General features: G+C 38.2%; 1 protein-coding gene across 5 annotated transcripts in view; it reads right to left on the reverse strand.

The window, feature by feature from the left end:
- LOC149181706 (uncharacterized) overlaps positions 1-18,499 on the reverse strand; it is a 392,914-nt gene that overhangs the window by 203,858 nt on the left and 170,557 nt on the right. The gene's annotated exons all lie outside the window — the stretch shown is intronic.

The raw sequence follows: 18,499 nt of genomic DNA on the forward strand, positions 1-18,499 counted from the left end.
TTAAAGTTGGAAGAATTTTGAAATGTCGAAGACCAAACCTTCAATGCCAAAGCTCAAATGGACTAATCTCAGCGTGAACTAGGGCTTGGTATACAGGAGATATTAATCTGTAAAGCCTTCCTTCTCAAATACCAATAACTTTAACTTGATCTATGCTTGAGTCCTTTCCCCAAACAACTACCTTTCCATCAATGAAGGCTACTCTATCTCCTTTATCTTCTAAACTTGAAATAAAAAGTAATTTTTTGTGCAAACCTGGAACAAATAGAATGTTGTTGAGGTGGATGTTGCTTCCATCCTTGAGTTTTATGGAAGTTGATCCAATGCCCTTCACCGGATAGCTTTTGTTGTCTCCAAGTTCCACAAAGTAAGCGGATTTTCCTTTTGATAAGGTCTTCAATTGGTTGGAGTGACCAGTCATGTGCCTTGATGTACCACTATCAATTACCTAGATGTCTTCATCTTGGAATGTACCAAAGAGAGCCGAAAAGAGACCTTCATCCCTTTCATTGATTGATGATTTCTTTGAAGAGAATAAGAGACTCTATGCTTCCTTAATACCTTTCTTGAGATGGCTTGCAATCTTATTGATGAACTTCTTCATTGCAGAGAAGATCTTCATGATGCCCTTAGAGAACCAAAGCTCTGATACCATGTTGAGAATTCAATAGGGCAATGAATATGTTAATTCTCTTATCTTGATAATTGTTTGTGTTAGCTTTTTACATATTAGCTTTGTTCGTTATTATTCCAATGTGCAATACATCAAACAGCTACCAAAACGGTAAAAACAGTGACACAGTATATAGGCTGCAAGCCAGGGCCAAAACCCCTCCTCTTGAGGGGAAAACCTGTAAATCTCTTCTTTATCTTTCAGATCTTTCAATTGAAGAATACCATGACCTAGACTCAGACAAATACCCTCCAAGATCAAGTCTACCACGACCTCTAGCTGCAATCATAGTTACCAAATTCGAATTCGAATTCAATTTGGTACGGGAAAAAAAAATGGTTGCTTAAAATTCAATACGGAAAAAATTTAGAAGTATAATTCTTATTCATATTCAAATATATTATTCTTACAATATTAATTTAGATAAATAAAATTATAGCATTGTAAATCTCAAAAAATCATTAACTTAAAAATTGTTTCAAGTATAGTATTATATTTAAAATAACAGGTTATGACAATTTTTATATATATCTATACATCCATTTACATCATAAACTAAATATCTAAATAAATTTCACATTATCGGAACTTAATCAAACTCTAATTTATAACAATTAATAACAACCTTTATTATTTTGTTTAATACTAAATGCTATACTTTATAATTTTATACTTACTAAAAAAATCCCAAAAAATCTATATCAAAAAAATATAATTGTGTTCTTAAAATATTTCCATTTAAATTTAATAGATTCCCATGCTAGAAGTAATTTATAACACGGGCTCTGCTTTAGAAATGTTGATTCTCTGAATAGTGTATTATATGACTATTATATACACATATTACCTGACATATTTCATTAAACCCAGTTGAGGATTTTTTTTGTAGAAAATCTCATTGTAAAAAAACCCAGCACTATTATTTATTAACTTAACCGCATGCCATTTCATGGGTTCGGAAAAAATCTGTTGTGGTGTTGGTATATTAATCCACGAAGATATCCGATGTACCGGACTTCGAATTGATGAACTAATTCACAAACTGAATCGTACCATTGAATTTTCGAATTTTTTTCGGCAATACAGCCGAATTTGGTAACTATGGCTGCAATATCTTCGACCTCCTGATAGATCTAAAAATTCTGCTCCCCAGCAACTGTTGTTGCTCCTCTAGGAGACTTCGATCTCCCTCTAATAGCCTTCCTCTTGACTTCGCTTGCCTTGACTTGAGTCCTAGGGCTAGTAGGATGCCCTAAGAGACCTTCGCTTGCCTTCCATTCTCTTCTTCTTCAAAATCGAACCCCAGAAGGTCCAGCACAAAAAAACCCTAACTTCGATTTTCCCAAAAGAATAGATAAGGCCCAAAAACTTTGACTTCTTCTTTGCACTTCCTTCTTGACTTCTTCTTCTTTTGCTTCTTCGCATAAGAGATGAGTGAGTGAGTGATCCAAATGGAGGACGAGTTCCTCTTATATATAGGCTTCTTCAAGGTTGGATGTGGCTCTTCATTTAGGTCGACTTGACAGCTCATTAGGCCGACTTGATCTTGGAGGTATTTTGACACTTTAAAGACAATAAATTTTTCTTTACACTTTACAATGTGCCCATAGGGTCTTCAATATATGACAATGACTCTTATACCTAGGACAAACCCTAGAAGCACTCAATGGGTGCTTGACCTATAAAATAAAAGAACTTGAGCATGAAACCCATGCTCCAATAATAATAATAATTTCTTTTTCATTTTATATTTACAAGAATACATTTCATACTTATGAAGACCGAACCTAGTTACACATTTTTCAACACCTTGCAGCCACCTGATAGCTCGATGTGCCACTATTCTCCGCTACCTGAGCCAGTTATTGTGCCCTTGCTCATCTGCCATGATCGTATGTTTGAAGGTGGGCCTTCCAACCCTAAAGGTATGATTTTTCATTATATAATTGGGTGCTTATGTTTGCTTTGCTTGGGCACATTTGGACATGGATTAGTGGTGGGGATTTGGCGGAAAGAACAGGGTTTGACTGTACTCTTGTTCCCTTACCTCAACTTAGGGGTTAATCTTATATCCTAGTCCCGCGGGATCTCCTCTATAGTCTACTAGCTTTAGGAGTGAAACTACATGGGAAACCCCAATTTTGGTTGCGTGGTCTCGCTTCCCGATACCATATATCTCACTCCCCTCCGCTCATTACAGCCCTTGTTCACATTTTTCCCATCCAGGTCCACATTTGTCCATTGGGTCCACAAGGTGTTAGCCTCCCCCTCCCCTTGTCCACACCTTGGGTTAGCTTTGGAACGATGCCATGCAGGTTGATGCAACTAAAAAGAAAGATAAAAGCATAATATGGCCACATACAACAGAAAATGTACCACAAAATCAAAAGATGGTTGGGGCATAAAAATTTAGCACGTATGCAAAAGCCGAACATGAGCTCTACCCCCTATCATTATCGCCATCACCCTAGTTTCTAAGGACCCTATCATTGCCTCTTGCATCATTAAGGAACCCATGATTGTCCCAACCCCTAGTGGGCGATGAACTGCCCCACCTTAAGGGTATAGTCACTACTACATCATACGCATCATGCTCTCACCACCTCGAGCTCCGAGCAATATAATGAAGAAAAATCAATAAAAGGCAAAAGGCATGAAGAAGGGCGGAAAAACAAAGGTTGAGGTAACTCATGTACCATCATTGCTCCCTCCTACATTCATATACCCAAGGTGTGGCCTTCCCTCATCATAGCTACCCTTGTACCATGGCATGTGGCGTGGAGCCTTCCCTTTGCCCCTGCTCCATTCCATCATTATTTCACATGATACCTCCCATTTGATGGATGTACCATGGACCCGTCACCCCCTTAGGGGTTAAAACCACCTGATAGGGTCCATCTTTAACCTCTCTTGTCAAGGAAGGTAACATTAGTACATGTTCAAAGGCCATTTGGAAGGACCTTTGGGGTTGAGAAGGTCATCTTCAAACATACGATCATAACAGATGGGTGAGGAACCACATGTTTGGCTCAGGTGGCGAAGATGGTGGCACATTGAGCTCTCAGGTGGCTGCAAGGGCCTGTTGGCTATCAGCTGAGGACCATCTAGGATAAAAAATTCTCCTATGCCTACTACCCACAGGTAGTGGGTAACAGGCCTCAAATTCTCCAAGTCGACCTCAAAGAAGACAAGTCGACAACAATAGGAGCCTCAAACCGCTATATATTGGCAGCTACTCGACCTCATTTGGGATACCGAGTAAGCAAGTTCGATCTGCAGTTGCAGGAGAAGGAGAAAAGAGAGAAATTTCAAGAAAAGGAGAAACTCTAGAATGAAGAAAGAGGAACCCTAGCGAAAGAAGAAGACCATCTTTTCTCTTGTTTCTACTTCACACGTGCGATATTTTGCAGCTACAGAGAGAGCCAAAATTGCAGATCTAAAGCAGGGCCGAAATTTTGTTCCAATAGGGCCGAAATTTTATACTGGATGCAGTTTTTATGCAGTTTGACAGGAGTTTAGGGTTGATTTGGGACTCATTCTTTTTTTTTTTGTTTGGGTTTCGCTGGGACAGAGGTCCCATTTTATTTTTTTTATACCACATGGTGAATCGGTAACTGTCTAGCCTAATCTAGGAGAGACCCAGGATCAAACCTGGACGCTGCCACTATAACACCAAGAGCATAACCAATCACCTGCAAATCAGTTTGTTGACCTCTACTGGTCAACTACCCATGCAGTGCACCCTGTTTTTCTTGACAGAAAGAAGCAGCACCTGATCAGCATGTCCGTGCCATCCTGCCATCATCAGCAGCTTGATCTTTAATATGATTGTAAACCCAGTCTGCATGTATTAATTGTAAATAATCCTAGCAGACATGAGTCATGTATGTATTTTGCCTAGGTGGACCTAACTTTCTGATGATAATCTACGTCCCGGAAGGTTTTTCGTCTCACCGATCCACGGATCGGCAGAGTTTTCCTTCAAACCTGACCCCAAAGCCGGGATTGATTTTGTCATTAGAACTTTAGGAGAATCCTAGTGTGTTGATCTGCTAGATTATCGTGGTGTCGCAGAGCTGGGTGATTTATGAGGGTCTGTACTAAGTGGGCTTGTCCCCTTGAGATGTAAATTGTAAAAATCATGATGTAATGTGTCCTGAGGGTCGAGAAATGTTTTAAATCCCCTCATGAATCCTAAGTCCTAGGTCCTAGGTGATGTTTCCGAAAGCTTAGTTCAGTGATCCATGTTAAATGAATTAAAAAATTAAAAAAATGAATAAAAATAATAAAAAATTAAAAAATGAAGCAAAAACCCTAACTAATAAAATAATAATATTTTATGTTAATAAATCGACGGATGAGATCAAGAGATGTCTTGATCCTCATCAACGGTCGAGATCATTTCTACATGGATCACTCGAACTAGCCGTTAGGATCATTTCCTTTATATAGGGTCTTAGGGGGTCATTTCAAGGCATCTGATCTGTGAGTCTGTACCTAAAAGCTCTCTTGTAATCTGATTTTCTGGTTAATAAAAAGACTTTGGGGTCCAAATCATGTTGGTGTTACTCTCTGGAATTGCTGTGAGATCTTTAATTTTCTGCATATTTCAGTTTTCAGCCATTAATCATAGCTTGTTTTTTAGAGTAGTTTGAGCACAGGTATCTTGTTCACCTGCTAGGGTTTGAGGGCTGCTAGGGTTTCTGAAATAATGGCAGGTATCTCCATTATTTTTTGAGATCTAGCAGCACTCTTTCTCTCTGTGCTGATGGTTGCTTGAGATGTGCAGGGAAACTTTTTAGTGAAGGATATTTGTGGGCGTTTGGGGAAGTTCTGGGCTGAACCAGCCGACTCCCACTGGCTTTTCTGTGCAGAGCCCAGCTGATTGTTCCCTGGGTTAATCATTCAAAGTTTCTTTTCTGTTTTACATTGAGAGATTTTCTTTCTGTTCACAGTGAAGTTCAAAATTTCTGATATATTGAAAATATTACTGCTGTTATTGCTAAATCTGGCATCTCAGGGGCCACAATCTGTAAATTATAAGGCTGATCTAGGGTTTCAAATTTTTTTTTTGCAGTTTTCATTAGGCTTTCTTCTGAATATCTGACTAGGGTTTTGCAGGCTCACGTACTTCTGATCTGAGGTTGTGAAAGCATGTGCTAAAACTGTGATGGACATTATTTTATGCATCAGCACACCAGCTGGATAAAAAGAGAACGTATTCAATCCGTCTGATCAGCAAACTAAAACCGCTCAGCCAGCGAATCAAAGCCAAATCGAAACACTCAGTTCTGAGCCAGCTTGCAGTGAAGATTGGATATGACTGTCACCACGACCAGCGTGAAATCCTCCAAATGAAACAGCGGCCATCACGCAGAAAATCGACCATATCTGTTGGGGTATCTGCAGACAGTTTGTTCTGGATCCATTTCAAAGAGCGCAAGTCTGCTTACCTTCTGACTGCGTGCATATAAAGTTTCGAAACCGTATGCCTGCGTGTGAAGCAAACCTGCCGGCGTGAAACTATTCTGCTCCAGCATTTCGATAAAAAATCATTTACGGGTCAGGTTACGTGCTGGGCATCATTGCGGCTGTGCATCGACTGTATAAAAGGGAAAAGCGTTTAACCCATATACCACTGTGCGTTCTTACGTGGGAGCCTTCAGAAAACGTTCAGGTTATCTGCCATATTCACCGTCGACTCAGGTAAAACCGATTCACATATCTGATCTTTGCCGTCGCTGTGCTACTGATTTCCTTGTATGCGTTGAATTTTTCGTTTATTGCTTGAGCCGGTGTCATGATATTTTTCCTCAGACTTTAGCATTCATTTTTTTCGAAAGTCCGTGGCTCAGCTTGTCGTATGGCTGACTGCGTAATTTTTTTTGGGTGTAAGCGTAGTCATTTTTCATTTTTTTATCTCAGCAATAGCGTAGGTCTACCTGCGTCGTTTTCCATAAGTCATTTGGTTAGATACGCGTTTTATCGTTTAGCTGTAGTGTAGGGTTTCGATTCATAGTTCAGCTTTCATTTCGTTTTGATATTGGTAGCGTAGGATTAGCGTTAGGCAATGTTTAGTGTAGTTCCTTTTTATTTCACGTTTTAGATTTTAGATTTTAAAAAATTTTAAGTTAGTCTCTAATGTTGTTTGTTTTAGATTTAATATTTTTATAGAAAATGAAAAAATTCGATTTGCTGTATTTAGCTTAGGTTCTATTTTAATAGTTACTTTATGTTTTAGTCTTTTTTTTGGATTTTTTAAAAATTTGTGAAAAAATGAAAAAAAATAAATAAATAAAAAATGAAAAAATATATTTAGTTTTATTTTTAATGGTTAGAATTTAGTTTTAGATTTATTTTTTTTTTTATTTTCAAAATATAAAAAATAAAAAAAAAAGGTTTAGGTTTTGTTTTATATTTTTTATATAGTTTAGTTTTTTAAATTAATTTAGTTTTAGAATTTTAATTTTTTAGATTTTTTAATTTCCATAATATTAAAAAAAAAAAAAAACAAAAAAAATTTGAAAAAGATTTAAAAAACTTTGAAAATATTAAAATTTTGTGGAAAATCTTTTTGCCAGTTTCAGTTGCTTTCGCGATATATCTTTCATGCTGAGATCTGAAATTTTCAAATCGAAACACGAAATCCAATGTCTGGCTAATAATTCATGATGCTCATGGTGGTTTAAGGCATTTATCTCTTCAAAGCTTTCAGTTGCCGGATATCGTTTTGGTCACATGATTTAGCTGATGATAGATGGTTGTTGTTCATGGTCCATGTTTCTTTATCATTTAAAAAGTAATCATTTAAACATTGACTCCACAAGGCACTGGTCAATTAAATCTCTAAATCCATCTAGTGCTTATCATATCGTGTATCGTGTCTCCCACCCAACTGTTTGGCAGTTGGTCTTCACTATCTCGCAGGGTCTACCCCCCTTAGCCGCGGGAGACGGGCTTAAACGGAGGGATCGGGGATCAGAGTGACAGCCCCCGGTCCGAGCGTTGTCGTGCCAATCCGCGCGACAACACAGTTATACTAAGTTCCTATGATTTTGGCAAGAGCAGACTCAACGGGAAAGGGGAATCCGCCCCTCTAGCCGCCACCACAGCAGGCTGCTAAATGTACTCAATGAAATTTGAACTTCGGTCTGCCCGAGCATAGCCCAAGTGACTTACCGTTAAACCACACATCACTGTACCAGAGGTCCCATTTTATTGCAAGTGAAAAGTTTGTGAAGATCTAAGGAACTCTTGAGGCTATTTTTAAACAGCAGCTTGTTCATTTCGCTAATATTTGGACCTCTTCCTTGGACGAACAATCAGAATCGTTTTTGCTTGTGGACCCCTTTTTAATCTTTATCTTGAAACTACCAGAAAAGTGAATTTGGCTTAATTTTTGGAATTCGCAGGGTTTATTGAATTCTTGACAATTTGGACACCTCTTGTATGATCTGTGGCCTGGTCATTCTAGAAGCTCGAGGCTACACAACAGTGTTTACTTTAAGGGTTTCGCAGGGCTTGAATTTGTCTTTGCAGGTGTATCTATGGGCAAAGACTGTGATCTGTGATGGAAGTTATGAAGGAGTGAAGTCTCTTACAGTGATACGAAACCATCTTCTATATCCTTGTGCATGACTAAGGAATAAACTAAAGTCCTTGTGGAGAAGTTCAGACAATGAAGAACTTCATTCTCAAGACATTTTATATCTAGAAATAGACAAGTATATCCATAGCTATGTTTAAATTGATGAGAAGACTCGGTTAAATTGACCAGTTCTGTACAGAATAGAGCACATGAAATTGTGGCACCATGAAGCAGAATTTATATTTCCTGAATAAACCATTAATTACAGATGGCTTAAAATGATTGCATTTATTACTCATTGGTGTGATTGAATTTCCTGAGCAAGCATTTTAGCTGGAAGTACACATTGATATAGTTGCAATAAATTCTTGTATGTTTGAATGTTGCGGAGATGAGGCAAATATTCTATTTTGTGGACGAATCACTGCATTGTTACCAATAGACATTTAACTCACGGCCTATTGACTTGAGACACGATGAAACATATTTTAGGGTGGGCACTCTTATGAACAAATTGTGAACACTGATATAAAACATTAGTCTCAGCCTCCTTGTATTATGTTGACTTATCAATTGTTGGGTATTTATGCACTATTCGGCCCTGTTGAAAGACCAAATCCAGATCATTGGTTTTGTGGGTTATTTTGATATGTCTGTAGCAAAGTTTTGGCTCATTTAAGCTCAAATCGAAAAATATCCATTCGATCTTCAAGGAGGATTTTTGGCAAGGGTCATCATAGTTCTGAAACAAGGTTGCAAATAGATTAGTGACAGTACACCTTCAAGGCAAGTAGCATGAGATAACAAAATGTCTGCAACAGTGAACAGTTGGAATTGAAGGTACTATGAACAGAAGCATAGATTGACAGTGAGACTACACATGGCCCAAACCTTGATGAGAGCTTAGACTCAATATGTTATTGTATAACTGAATTGATAAATTGACAGTCCCTCCATAACTGCGATATATCTGAAAGTCACAAAGAACTTAGCACAGCAGCTACACTCTAGTGTATGCCAGTTTGTCCCAGCAATCCTGTTATGTGATCAAGTAAAACAACACTTAGAATATTGAGTCCAAATATGCTTAGCTAGGGAGGTAATTTGTATTATTGCAGCCAGTATTGGTGTATACAGAACTATGCCTGTTGAGAAAAGAGTATAGCAGTGACTGTATTAGTGGGTCGCTGTAGAAGCAGTGACAGTTTCAGAACAATGAAGTGCAGAGGTGGCAGTAGGGTGTTACAGCAGTGGTGAAAATGGTAGAAGCAGAAGCAGTGGTTGCAGACAGTGAGCACAACTACTGTAGCAGTATGATTGGACAGTGGTTGTGGTTAGATTGAGTAGTAGTGACAGTGGGCAGCTAAGGTGGCAGCAGTGGGCAGCTAAGGTAGCAGTAGTAGGCAGCAGTAATGATGGACAGTATCAGTGATTGTAGCAGCAGTAGAGAGAGGACAATGGCAGCAGTACTCGCTTGATGATGTGTATGGGCAGTAGCAGTGAATATGTTAGCAGAGGTAACAATGGCAACAGTTGAAGTGGATCTAACCGTGGCAGCAGTTGAAGTGGATGTAACAATGCCAACAGAAGCAGCAGGTGTTTGTAGCAGCAGTTGATTGACTCATTGTAATTGGGCCATTATCCTTGGTACAGGAGCCCAACCTTTAGGGAGCATTTGTCTCCTTCTAGTATTGCTGATAAAACATTGGGAGTCTTACACTTCCTTCCAAGCCAACCTAGTAAATTGTTGTATAGACATCGTACATAATACAGCGCTTCTTGTGTACTGTCTCTTTGTTGATTTCTATTCTGTTTTGATGTGATGATTATCTAAATGCTCTGAATGATTTAATGACTAACTAACCAATTGTAAAAAGAAGAGGAAATATTGATTCACCCCCCTCTCAGTATTTCCAACAATTGGTATCAGAGCGGGTCCTTCAATGGAAGCCTAACAGCTTGAAGGCATATCCATAGCATTTAGTATTTCTGACAAGATGGCTGATGATTCTGAAGATGTCAAAACCCTCAAAGAGAAGGTTCGAATTCTAACACGTGACTGGGAGAGGTCCAGAACCTTGTATGGTGTCCTTCACAATGAACATGAAAACCTAAAGGCTGAAAAGAAGAAGATTGATGATAGTATTTGATTTACCTATGCTGACAATATCTGGCTTCGAGCTCAAATCAATAAGCTACAATCATCTGAAAAAGATAAGGAACTTGATGAAGCCAAGAAGGAAGTGGAGGATCTCAAAAGCAAACTGCTAGAGGCAAACGATAGGGAAAGAACCTTGACAAGCCAGCTCAAGGAAAAAGAAAAAGAAAAGCCAAACAAATGGAACAAGCAGAATAAAGAAAAGCAGATCACCTCTTTGAAGAGGGAACTTGAAGAAGCCAAAAGGGTTGAGGATGTCTTAAAAGGTCAGATAAAGCAGAAGGAAGAAGACTGCATAAACCATGAGCAAGAAATCGTCAACTTGAGAGCTGAAGTAAACAAACTGAACCAGAAACTCAGAAGTTCACAGGTCTTTGATATATTGGTGAGTCCTCCCATTCCAATGATGAAGAGCAGCCACAAGAAGAGAACCCTCATCCCAATGATGAAGAACAACCACATGAAGAGAAGCCTCATCCAAATGACAAAGAACAGCCACAAGAAAAGAAGAAGTATTATGTAAGGAAGTCCTATCCCAAAAATTAAGAGCAACCACATGTCAAGAAGTCCCATCCCAAGAATGGAGAGAAGCCCAAAGTCAAAGTCCTACACAAATCAACCAACACAAATAGTTGGAAACCAATGCTTCAAATCACGATCATGCATTCAAACACCAACTCAGGATAGAGCATTCAGGAGTGGAGAGCAACAAAATCATTTTCAGGGACGAGACACCTTCAGCGAATCTTCACACCATACACTCGGGTATCCAGAGACATTTCATGATTACTCTTACACATGTTCTAACTATGGACACAGAGCTCGAGATTGTTGGGGATATAGCAGGAGTATTGATAGAGGGTTTTATCAAAGACCTTGGAGTAAATTGTTTCAAAGACAAGATAGAATCCCAGACACCTATAATAGCAAGAACTACAACTCTTTTACTCCATTATTGAGATCAGATGTAGAGTGTTATTTGTGCCATAATCTTGGCCATTTTGCACGAGATTGCAAAAGTGGATTGAAGCATACCCCACAGAACCAGGAAGGAAGGAATGTAGAATGTTATCTATGTCACAACATTGGCCATTTTACACAAGATTACAGAAACGGTTTGACATGGACCCCACAGAATCATGAAGAAAGGTCATCCACCAGAGACAAGGGGAGTTTGTATAAGCATATTCTTCAAAGGGAGCATCAGCACAGGATCCGATGCAACAGGAAAGCATGTTGACAAGGGAAGTTTGTTAGGGGATTGAGATCACAGATCCACAGGATCAAGCATATTGTCAAGGGAAGCTGGCAAAGATGATTCAGAGAACATGTTGTTAGGGGAAGCCATATCACTTGATGCACTAGTCACCCTTTTCCATTGATGTCAAAGGGGGAGAGAGAGAGATGCAGGATGCAACATACCTTGTATGCTTGTTGCGTTGACATCAATGACAAAAGGGGAGATTGTTGAACAAGTTATCATTGATGTCAAAGAGGGAGCAGTTGCGGGATGATTGCGCAGGTGTGCAGCAGGTCATCGATGTCAAAGCAAGAGCAGGTACATGTATTAGGTAGATGAGAGGTTGCAGGAATGAAACCCTATCCCTATGGTTTGAGTTCCTTGGACGATGAAGACACCCCGTCTTTGTTGACATTTTTAGAGCAGCAAATCAATGTGCTTGCCTTGAATACCTTTGCCATTAGATTCTATGCAGCGCATTCATTCCGGCAATATGTGGAGTGTCTCATGGGCCTTCTCCGTTTGAGAGAAAAGCCTAGTCAAAATTGAGGACACAAATCAATGGTTCAAAACCCCAGGGGCAGCTAAGATGGCACCATAATATGATGATGTGGCGTCTTGCGATTAGCATGGTTGATTGATAAATGACTTGAAGGATAATGACATGGCAACGTGTTTGGACCAAAATTTTGGACTCCAAATTAATTTAAATTCTTAATAGTTTTGTTTCCCTCCAAAAGTCAAAAGTTAATTAAAAAGGGGGAAGATGAAAAACTTTAGTATTTATAAAAAAAGGAGACTAAGTAAGGACAAATAAATATTATGACAAAGGTGAAAGAAAATAGTGTGGGCCCAAAGGGAACTTAATTTGGAAATTGAATTTCTTAAAATTCAAAATCCTTATGTCGGTCTTATTCCAAAATTGATCCATGAACTATATAAAGATATTGGCTTTTTCTCCAAATGTATGTGATTGTGAGAAATCTTTTCTTCGCGGCCAAATCAAATTGACGCAAGAAAATAGAAGGGTTTCATTTTTTGGTTCATCTTTTAATTATTTTTGAGATCCATGTTGTTCATGCAGGATTACAACTCGCTCCTCTATGAATCATGTGATGTAATTTGCTCTATGTCTACGACCAGAATTGCAAAAGGATTTTAGGGTTGATTTGGGACTCGTTCTTTTTTTTGTTTGGGTTTCGCTAGGACAAGGGTCCCATTTTGTTGCAGGTGAAAAGTTTGTGAAGATCTGAGGAACTCCTGAGGCTATTTTTAAACAGCGGCATGTTCTGTTAGTTTTTGTAGCATCAGATGTGTTCTAGTCTTGAAACATGGTGGAGAGGCTATAATACATGAGATATTCATAACCTAGAAATCGTTGTTGAATTGAGGCTTCTGTCATCCATATCAATTTTACAGCAGATTTTTCGGCGTAAATCACATGATATTTCAATAGTCGACGTGTTTCGAACCAACCAGTGTGGTTCATCGTCAGGACAAGTTTAGGAACAGATCAAGCTATGCATGTTAAATAGACAGAGCATACCTCCAACGGTTATAAATCAAGACCAGGCAATGGCTAGATTTGACTAGGGAATGGTTAGATAGACTAGGACAAAAAATAAGGTAGATTTAATAAGTTATATTATTATAAAAAGTCAAAGGGGTATATGAATTTTAATTATAACCATATATATATATATGATTATTAAGTTAATTAGTTAGTTATAAAAGGTATTAAATAAATAAAAAGTCACAAAAGGGGGGATAAGATTTTAATTATATATATATAAGTAATTTTAAATGATTATTAAGTTATTAGTTAGTTATAAAAGGTATTAAATAAATATATAAAATATAAAAGACAAGTATTAGGGTTATATATTTAATATATAAATAAAAATAATAAATTATCTAGATTTAATCCATTGTTTATATGAATTTACATAAAGGATTTTAATTCCTTTACAACTTTTATATATATATATATATATATATATATATAGTAATGATTATTAAGTTATTAGATTAGTTATAAAAGGTACTATGGGGCATAAGATTTTAATTTTAAATATATATATATATATATATATAATTTAAACAATTATACGGTTGTTAGTAAGTTATAAAAGGTATTAAATAAATATATAAATTAAAAGTCAAGGGTTAGGATCATATTTTAAAAATAAATGTTTATCTAATTAACCTAGAGGTTGACCTATTCAATAAATTATTGAGATTTAGACCAATGTTTATATGAAATTACATAAAAAAATTAATTACTATACAATGAAATTATATTCGGGTAATAGTTATTGTAAAAGGAATTGAAAATAATATTATAAATATCCCGAAATAATTAATCGAATATCTAATTGTCAAATTCACTTATTATTATATAGTTGTACAGGTAATAAAAATTATCTATCAGGTAAAATAAGATTAAGCCAAAAAAAGGGGGAGGGAAGAAAGGAAACGACTAGGAAGAGAGTGTTGGAACCCAACAACTACTAATTTTCCAACCGTCCTCTCTATTGAGGTTGCTCGGCCTTTTTTCAATCTCAAGGGCTTCCCTAAATTTCCGATGATGGAATTGCGAAACCCTAGCAATCACACTAGCTTCCTCAATACAAACATGATGATTGGTTTTTTCCGCATGCTCTGCTAAGGCGGAAGACTTGGTTCTTCTATGCTTAAGGTCAGCTGCGTGCTCACTAATCCTTTGATTAATGGAGTGACCAGTCTCACCAATGTAGGGGGTCCCACAGGAACAAGGGATAATATAAACCCCTTTCATATCCCTGGCGTCGATAAGGTCCTTCACCGATCTGAGGGACTTACGAATGGTGTTAAGGGGCCTAAAGGTCGCGAGGACATTATGTTTCTTAAGAATTCTTGCAATCATGTCCTTTCTTCCCTCCCCCTTTTTTTGGCTTAATCTTATTTTACCTGATAGATAATTTTTATTACCTGTACAGTTATATAATAATAAGTGAATTTGACAATTAGATATTCGATTAATTATTTCGGGATATTTATAATATTATTTTTAATTCCTTTTATAATAACTATTACCCGAATATAATTTCATTGTATAGTAATTAAAAATTTTATGTAATTTCAAATAAACATTGGTCTAAATCTCGATAATTTATTGAATAGGTCAACCTCTAGGTTTATTAGATAAACATTTATTTTTAAAATATGATCCTAACGCTTGACTTTTAATTTATATATTTATTTAATACCTTTTATAACTTACTAACAACCTTATAATCGTTTAAATTATATATATATATATATATATGTTTAAAATCTTACGCCCCATAGTACCTTTTATAACTAACTAATTACTTAATAATCATTTAAAATTACTTATATATATATATAAATTAAAATCTTATCCCCCCTTTTTCGACTTTTATTTATTTATTTAATACCTTTTATAACTAACTAATTAACTTAATAATCATATATATATATATATGGTTATAATTAAAATTGATATGCCCCTTTGACTTTTTATAATAATATAACTTATTAAATCTACCTTATTTTTTGTCCTAGTCTATCTAACCATTCCCTAGTCAAATCTAGCCGGTTCCTGGTCTTGATTTATAGCCGTTGGAGGTATGCTCTGTCTATTTAGCATGCATAGCTTGATCTCTTCCTCAACTTGTCCTAACGATGAACCACACTAATTGGTTCGAAACGCGTCGACTATTGAAATATCATGTGATTTACGCCAAAAAATCTACTAGAAATCATTTCTGGAAATTCCACCTAGAGATGGCTTAATTAGATTATTAGCGCATTTTAATTATTTCTTAAGTCTAAACTTAGGGAAAGGGGTTAATTAATCAGAATTAATTAAGTCAAGGTGAGAATTCTCTAGAAACTCACACGAATCGACTTCGATATGATCTTGGCCCTTGATTAAGTTTTAATCTTGGTCGTTGGAGGTCCAACAGAGGATTATAAGAAGTTGATGGGCACTTAGAGAATACACTTGAGATCCTTGGAGAGTTCGATTTTCCAGAGTAGCATCAGTCAGTTGTCGAACGACTTTGAGTTTCAGTAAGGAAGCAGAGATAGTGAGGGGCAGGGACAGTGAGTCTGGATGAAAGCATTTCCAAATCCGGAGAGTCAACTACAGGAGGTCGAGTTCCTTAGTGAGGTCGCGCAGTGCTAGCACAGAAGCTTCAGAGGCAGAGTTCGATTTAGCTAGATAGAGGGTCGATTCAGTTGCTGGAGGCCGGGTAGATTTCCGAGAGGGGTCTGCAAGCCATTCTCAGTGACTAGATTGGGAAGACGGCTTGATCAGTTGCAATTCCGGGCAAAGAGTTCTCATGTCTGTGCCGGGTTGACACAAGAGTTTTGTGGAGCCCATTCAGAGCCAATTTTGAAGCTAGATCAGTGTCGGTAAGACAAAATTTGTCTCACTAATTTTTGTGGCCAGATTTCCTGTAGTGGATTGCCAGTTTGGGCATCTAGTTGTACTCAAAATATTCATTGTTGCATAATAATAAGAACCGTCAGTTGTTGCACCGGTTTTCCCAAGTTGGGTTTTTCCAGGGACTTTTGTCAAAAAACAATTGTGTAATTATTGTGTGTGCTAGAACTTTCCCAGTTTCCAACGCTATTTTCTTCCACAGTGTATTTGTGAAAATTGCAATGTGAGTTATTTGATATTTTTCATAGGCTATAGCAGATAAATTGTTAGATTAATTAACAATTAGAAAAATAATTTCTAGTCGCGGCAATAGATGAAATTTTCACACGGTATCAAAGCGTGAGTGATCAGCCGGGAAGCTCAAAAGCAGAGAAGGGAATTTTGTTGTTCAAAGGGAGCAGCGAATCGAAATTCTAAAGGCTCCGCAGAGCCTAAGCCAGGCAAATCGAATTGTTGGCCAGATTGATTTTTCAGTGCAGGTTGGCAGAAAAATTCAGCTTGCAAGATTCAGTGATTCCAGCTGGCAGAAGGAGTAGCAGCAACTCAAATTTTCGCTAAGCAAATTCCTTGGTTGGACGCAGAGGGTTTTGCAGCGATTTGCAGGTGCAGAATCAGCGTCGAGTGGAAGAGAAAAGCACACACACAGAGGGAAAATTTCTCTCAGGGGACTTCAAGTTTCAAAAGTTTGATTTTTCTGATTGTAGATTGGTAGTAGCTGAGACTCGAGAGCATATTTTCTCACTCCAAGAGGAAGTACGTATAGCAGAACCAATAGCCAAGCAGAGGGAAAGAGGGAGTTTTCAACAAGATCAGAGATGGCCATGGGTGGACTTAGAGATTAGGATAGGTTGGAGGGTTCCTCCAACTATGTCATCTAGAAGGCCAAGGTGTCCTTCCTGTTGGATGAATATGGCCTAAAGATCTACATAGACAACGTTGTGATAGTTCCCCGGATGTGGATCAGCTAAAGGAATACAAGAAAGAAATGGTGAAGGCGAAACGGTTGATCCTAGATGGAGTCCGAGACCATATAGTCTCACATACAGCTGGCAAGGATATTGCCAAAGTGATGTGGGATGCTCTCGCCTAGCTGTATCAAGGTTCTTCCGAGCAGTGGAAGGTCTTCCTGGAAGAAAAATTGAGATGCATCAGGATGCAAAAGGGGTAAGGCATAGATCCCTTCCTCGCCAGGATTCAAGTGGTCTGAGATCAGCTTCCAATTGTTGGGGTAGCACCTCAACCTACAAAGTTAATGAGGTTGGCACTGAACAATATCTCTAAGGAGTGGCAAGTTTTTGTCCAAAGTATATTGGACAGAGACAAGCTACCAGAATGGGACAGGATGTGGTCCGACTTGCAGCAGGAGGAGTTGAGGCGAGCTCTACTAAAGAGCTCCATCACTAGCAACAGTAGTAGCGGATCGAAGGGTGTGAAGGAGGAGGAGAATGTGGCCCTTGCATCAAAGGGTCCCATTTAGGGGTAGGGGGAGCAAAAGAAGAAGAAGAAGGACCTGTCGAAGGTCAAGTGCTTCAAGTGTTGCGAGTTTGGCCACTACAATACTAAGTGTCCTCTAAAAAAGAAGGACAAGCAGGAGAAGCAAGACCAGTAGGCAACGTCAGTCGAGATCGACAAGTTGTCCTCTAGGTTGGAGGAAGACTTCACGATAATGGCAGCGATACCTCCAAGAGTGAGGTGGGGTGACTTGGAGTTGTAGCCCTAGAGAGCTACAGATTTGGGCAAGGTCCTTTAGGAGTCAACCTCATGGATCATTACCTTGCTACGGGGGCCCACAACATTCAGTAGCAGGATAGTTCAGTGTCAGTGGTTGTAGTCAAAGACCGAGTGACAATTGCAAACTAGTAGCAGTCAAATGTTGAGGAGTGCAGTGCAGTGGTAGCAGCAGTGCAAGGTGGCACAATGCAGAGTCAGCAGCAGTGCAAATTCCTTAGTGACAAAGCAGTAGCTAATAATAGTCAGAGACTCGAGAGACAGATGAATCATATTGATCACAGATGATTCAGTATTTAGGATGCTTCTCAATTACAGTTGTTGCAGTTGCAGCAGCAACAGATGAGAGGAAGTTGCAATGCACATGCAGTGTTGGCAACGACACATATGCAGCATCAAAGTTGCACGGTGGTTGGTGGGCAGTATGGCCAGACATCAGCAGCATGACAGAGGATGATACAAAGACAGGGTGTTGTGGCAAAGTGTGCAGCACTAGAACACAGTCCTCGCTAAGAGGGAGTGTTACTTTTTGTAGCATTAGGTGTGTTCTAGTCTCAAAACTTGGTGGAGAGGCTAGAATACATGAGATCTCCATAACTTATAAATCGTTTTTGGAAATTCCACCTAGAGATGGCTAATTAAATTATTAGCCCATTTTT

The sequence above is a fragment of the Pinus tabuliformis genome, chromosome 3_2, assembly GCF_031772625.1.
Source record: "Pinus tabuliformis cultivar Carrire ecotype Pingquan chromosome 3_2, CPIR1, whole genome shotgun sequence".
Lineage (NCBI taxonomy): Eukaryota > Viridiplantae > Streptophyta > Pinopsida > Pinales > Pinaceae > Pinus > Pinus tabuliformis.